Raw genomic sequence first — 6,239 nt, 5'->3', positions numbered from 1 at the left:
GAGAATTGTTCCCTCGCACACTCCGTGGCACATAGTGACACAAGTTGCCGAGAGGTTCATTAAAGAGCGGCGCATACCCTGTGCATTCTTGGGGCAGCTCGCTGAAGCGCTGGCATGAAATGCGTTCATTGAAATGCGGCAGATACCAAGCGAATTTGTGGCGCAGCCTGCTAATGCGTCGGTTTGCTGTCCTTGGGGAACGCTTCAGACGTGGGTTCACGTCTGAAGACGGGACGACGAAATTCTTTCCTATTGATTCTTGCAAGCGTTGACGAGCGCAATTTTACATTTGCGTAAATTATGCTCAACTTATCGGTAGTGTGTATTGCTTCTATCGTCGTTTAGACAAACACCTGCGGCGTGTTTGCAGGATCGCAGTGTTGGAGGGAGTGGCGCGGAGCATGGCAGCAAGTTTCCAGGCGGGTGTGGCCACGGAACTGGTGAGTCTGCTATCATCGGTGGCGTTCACACCCACGAGCCGTGGACGTCGCGCGATCAAGTTGATTACGTGTGACCAACTTGGTCGCGCGACGTCCGCGGCTCGTGGGATCGCGACGTCCGAGGGATCGTACACTCAGCATCCGCAAAATTGAAGGGATCTTTTTCGTAATTGTAGAGCAGCACATTCCCCTTGGCACAGACCTAGTTACCCTGGTTGGCGGCAAAGACGTGCCACACACCTGCTGGCGCATAATCAGTGGCCCGATTCGGCATCAAAGAGGTTCCTTGAAGACCAGCACAGACCCAGTGGCAACTACCCATTGCGCCAAGTGGGCATCACAGTTTCTTTTAAGAGCGGTATACCTACCCAGTCCCGCATTCACAGCGACCCATGTCAGCGTAAAAAGTGGTTTGTTGAATAGCGGCACATATGAGAGCATTGCCACCTAATCAGTGACCCAAGTTGGTTTCGAACTCTGTTAGCTCAGCACAGCAGACCGATGCGCTATCCATTTGGCCACGGACTATATACGCAGTGTCTCAGGTTGGCAGTTAAACGGCTGCATACCAACATATAGATAGATACAAACATAGATAGTAGTTGGCCCCCAGAAAGTACGTGAACTATCCTAAGAATGCGAATGCATTACAATTTTTTCCCTTATTTGCTTCGCATCTATTTCCTTCCCATCTCGGTATTATCTGTACACTCCGCTCCCTGATAACAGGCAGATGTCTCCCTTTCCGCGATAGGTACACCGCGTAGCCTACGGTAACTACGGTTCAGCTACGCGGTATGGAATGTGGATATATGTATATATATATACATATATATAATATCAGAGAAAGGTTGAGAGATCGGCCTGAATCAATGTTCTGACCTGCTACTCGGCGTTGGGGGGAACAGGAATGGGTGTTGAAAGAAGGAAAAGAAAAGACGTTCATTATGAGGATGAAGATGGTGGTGAAAAAACTTGCACGAACCAAGACTCTTTAAAGTCTCTTGTCCATTCCGCTTTCATACAAACATTTCTTGAGAGCCTTCAGAATAACAGGCTGATGACGAGGATCAGGCGAAGGTCCCAATAAAGCATTTTGACTTAGTGGTGCAACTACACACTTGGACAAGATGTCTCTCATCGATTTTCTCTACTTCAAATCGCGGGCAGATGCACAAGAGGTGTTCTATTGTCTCAGGAATACCGCATTCCTCACAATTCGGACTGTCGGCCCGGCCGATGCGAGGCAGGTAGCAACGTGTGAATGCCATGCCTAACTGTAATCTGTCCCGCAAGTTTGCATTGCAATTTTCATGGCGGGTGCTATCTGTATTTTCATCTCTGGCTCGAGTTCGTCAAGGAGATGATGACGAAGACCTGGCGAACACAAATATACTGCGGTATTATCGCGCAGAAGTCTATACACTAGGGCTTTAGTATCTGGTCATGAAAATGGGATGGACACTGGTGTGGCATTAATGTTTGCCTCCACGTAAGTGAACTCATTTCCATGTAAGCCACAGTGTACCAGTATCCACTGAAACCTCATGCAAAGGCCAGCTGTTAGTGCGACATCGTGTGATTCGATCACCTCTATAGCAAGGACATAGTAAGGTCCTCGTCTAAGTGCAGAATCGATCACTTGAAGTGCCGGCTTGGAATCGCAAAATATAATCCAAGCCTGATGCGGCTCCATCGAGATATAATGAATTGCCTTGCGAATGACACCAATCTCTGTGGATAACGCGAAGAAAGTCTCTTACTCACGCGCCTTCGCCGATGACAAAACCTGTCTCGACATGAAGCCTAATGTGACTGAAGAGGCTATCATTGGTAAAACGAAAAGTCTGCTGTGGTTGTACGGTGGTGTCCGATTGCGCTGCATTAATTTGTCGTATAATTTAGGGTATTCTTTCTCTCTCTCTCTCTCTATATATATATATATATATATATATATATATATATATATATGTTGAAAGGCGGATTTATTGAAACTCGTCCGAGGGATTGCAAGTGGCTTTTTAGGCACAGTCCTAGCTGTTGGCATCCGCAGCTCGAGCTCGGGTCTCGCGCCGAAGCGACGGCACTGCCTACGGCGCCTACATGCATATTCCCCACTACAATTGCCCCCGCTGCAAAGGTGAGCCATCCTGGCGACCTAAGGTGATGACACTACGAGGGGGTCGTGGTACGGCTTCAGGCGGCTGGTGTGAACCGTCTCGCGGCCACGGCGGCGCTTGTCCGAAGATGGTGTCACCGGTTCGACCACATAGTTGACAGGCGATGTACATTCGACGATCCGGTACGGACCCTGATATTTTGGAGCAAGCTTTGGGCTAAGGCCTGGAGATTGGAATGGCAGCCGAAGCCAGACGTGAGAATCCACGGCGAAGGACTGTTTTGGCTGATCGTGGTCGCGGCGATCTTTTTGGATGCCTTGCCTATCCGGCGTGAATGAGAGAGCCAGTTGATGGCACTCTTCAGCATGTCGAGCAACTTCTGAAAGGGGGGTGAATTCAGAGGCGTCCGGGTGATACGAAAGTATGTGTGTCAAGGGTAGATGATGGTTCACGTCCATAAAGAAAAAAAATGATGAAGAGCCTGTGGTAGCCTGAGTGGCGGTATTGCACGCGTAAGTCACAAAAGGGAGGACGTCGTCGCAATGGAATGATCCGACGCAACGTACATTGTGAGCATGTCACTAAGAGTGCGGTTGAACCGTTCCGTTAGACCGTTAGTCTGTGGGTGATACGCCGTAGTGGTGCGGTGAATAGTGCGGCATGCTGCCAGTAGCTCATTAATAACGTTCGACAAGAAGACGCGGCCTCGGTCGCTGAGCAGCTCTCGCGGTGCGCCCTGCCGTAAGATGAAATGCCGTAAGAGGAACGCTGCGACATCGCGAGCAGCAGCCGAAGCAAGTGCAGCAGTTTCGGCGTATCTTGTTAGATGGTCTAATCCGACAATTATCCAACGATTTCCGTTAGCAGTGCATGGAAGGGGCCCATACAGGTCGATCCCGACTTGGTCAAAAGGACGTGCAGGAGACGGTAAAGGTTGCAGTGGGCCTGTCGTATGAGGAGTTGTGTTGCATCGCTGACAGGCTGCACATGACCGAATGTATTTGCGCACCTAAGAATACATGCCTCGCCAATAGTACCGCTGGCGGAGCCGCTCGTACGTTTTCAGGACGCCAGAATGTGCTTGTTGTGGGTCGGCGTGGAAATACGTGCATATGTCGGAACGCAAAAGGCGAGGGATGACGAGCAGCCAATTGCCACCGTCTGGCTGATTGTTCCGGCGGTACAAGATGGCGTTCCGCAGCACAAAATGGGTGGCTTGGCGACGAAGGGCTCGAGGACATGTATCCGATGAAGAAGTAGTTAGAATGTCAATGAGAGACGCAATCCACGGATCCTTTCTCTGTTCAGAAGGCATCTCAGAAACAGTAAGCGCAGCAACCGGGCAGTCCCTGGATTGCGGGTGGCGTGTCATCGGGTCGCATGGGTGAACTGGAGAGGGCATCCGCGTCAGAATGTTAGATGACGGAGCGATAGATGACGCGACATCCGGAGCGATAGATCCGACATCCCGGAATGATAGATGACGCGAATGTCAAATTCCTGGAGTCGAAGAGCCCAACGTCCAAGACCCCCCGACGGGTCTTTCAGTGACGCAAGCCAGCCCAGCGCGTGGTGGTCTGTCACAACGTCAAAGGGCTGGCCATACAAGTAAGGGCGAAATTTGCTTAAAGCCCAAACAATAGCCAAACACTCTTTTTCTGTGACAGAATTATTGGTTTCTGCATTTGTGAGGGCACGACAAGCGTAGGCAACCACATATTCCGGGAAGCCAGGCTTGCCTTGCGCAAGGACGGCTCCAAGACCAACGCCGCTAGCGTCCGTGTGAACTTCGGTCGGAGCACTCGGGTCGTAGTGGCGGAGAATGGGCGGTGAGGTAAGTAGACGACGCAGAGTGGTAAAGGCTTGTTCACATGCCGGAGTCCAATCACGAAGGTCACCAGGCCCAGCCAGGAGCTTCGTCAGAGGTGCGACGATGCAGGCAAAATTGCGCACAAAGCGATGAAAATAAGAGCAGAGACCTACAAAACTTCTGAGCTCTTTCACTGTAGTCGGCCGCGGAAATTCTGCGACAGCACGGTGCTTGTCAGGGTCGGGACGGACGCCGTCTTTGGAAACGACGTGACCAAGTATGGTCAACTGGCGGGCTGCGAAGCGGCACTTTTTCAAGTTAAGTTGAAGGCCGGCGGTGGCAAGGCAAGTCAGAACTTCGCTTAGACGAGTGAGGTGAGTGGTGAAATCAGGGGAGAAACTACTGTGTCGTCTAAGTAACACAAACACGTCTTCCATTTGATGTCTCGCAAAAGATTGTCCATCATTCTTTCGAATGTCGCGGGTGCATTGCATAGGCCGAATGGCATCACCGTAAATTCGTACAGGCCGTCAGGCGTAATGAAAGCTGTCTTCGAGCGGTCGGACTCATCCCTCGGGACTTGCCAATAACCCGATCGCAAGTCCAAAGAAGAAAAGAATTCGGCACCATGTAGACAATACAGGGCGTCATCTATACGCGGTAGAGGGTAGACATCTTTTCGTGTAATCTTGTTAAGGCGACGATAGTCCACACAGAAACGAATCTAGCCATCTTTTTTCTTAACTAGTACCACGGGAGACGACCAAGGTCTACATGAAGGTCTGATAACACCACGTTTAAGCATATCCGCAACTTGCTCAGTAATGACACGATGCTCGGTGGATGACACGCGGTACGGTCGCTGGCGTAATGGTGCGTGTCGCCCCGTATCAATGTGGTGAGAAACAGTACTGTTGTGGCCTAATGACGCTTGGTTCAAGTCAAAAGAGGCGTGAAAGTCAGTTAGAAGGGTAAGTAGGCGATCACGTTGTGTCGGGTCGAGGTCATCGGCAATAGAGCGACAAAAAACATCTGGTGAAATCCGGTCAGATGGCACATGGGGCGTCAGTGCTGTTACGTTAGTTGTAGCCTGGTCGTCGGCAGCAGTGAAAGACACAATAACGTCAGCGTCCACAGTCTGGATGGTGCCAATAGTCTCGCCACAGCGCAAAGCCAAAGCGTTCGAATTTGGGTTAGAAACCAGTATTTCCGCAGCACCATGGTGAACCGTGAGGAGGGCGAAAGGCAACGATATAGGGTGGCGGCGATTGAAGACGGCAGCGGCTGTGAACAAGACCATCGCGTCGGCAAGCGATGTGCATGAAAGAGGGACAAATACAGCACTGTGTGGAGGAAGGCCAGTATCTGAAGCTACACATATCCTGCTAACATCAGGAACTTGCAAGTCGTGAGATGGCAAATCGCACAGAACGGAGAACTGAACCTCAGCACGTGCACAGTCAAAGACGGCATGATGGCGCGACAGAAAATCCCAGCCGAGAATCACATTGTGGGAGCAACAGGTTAGCACAAAGAATTCAATCGAGTACAAAATGTCTCGAATCAGCACCCTGGCAGTGCACATAGCGACGGGCTGAACTTGTTGAGCGGTGGCTGTTCGAAGCGATAGTACCGAAGGCGTCATGATCACCTTCCGCAATAAACGACAAAGCTTTTCAGTAATCACGGATATGGCGGCACCTGTATCGACGAGCGCAAAAGATTTGATGCCATCCAATGACACTTCAATAAGGTTAGCGGGGGAAAAGCGAGGACTTCGATTTTCCTACGACGACGCAGTTCGTGCCTCAGGAACTGCGGAAATCAGTTTTCCGCCTCAGTACGGGCACTGGGCTGACGACGCATAGG

General features: G+C 50.8%; 1 long non-coding RNA gene across 2 annotated transcripts in view; it reads left to right on the top strand.

Moving 5' to 3' along the window:
- Positions 1–385: 385 nt before the first annotated feature.
- LOC125942150 (uncharacterized) overlaps positions 386–6,239 on the top strand; it is a 29,632-nt gene continuing 23,778 nt past the window's right edge. For both annotated transcript variants that reach the window (XR_007464855.1, XR_007464854.1), the window contains exon 1: positions 386–440. This is a non-coding gene — a long non-coding RNA (uncharacterized LOC125942150). The remainder of the gene's footprint in view (positions 441–6,239) is intronic.

Source organism: Dermacentor silvarum, chromosome 1 (assembly GCF_013339745.2).
Source record: "Dermacentor silvarum isolate Dsil-2018 chromosome 1, BIME_Dsil_1.4, whole genome shotgun sequence".
Lineage (NCBI taxonomy): Eukaryota > Metazoa > Arthropoda > Arachnida > Ixodida > Ixodidae > Dermacentor > Dermacentor silvarum.
Note: the sequence above shows the minus strand (reverse complement) of the source record. Positions and strands in the feature narration are given on the sequence as shown.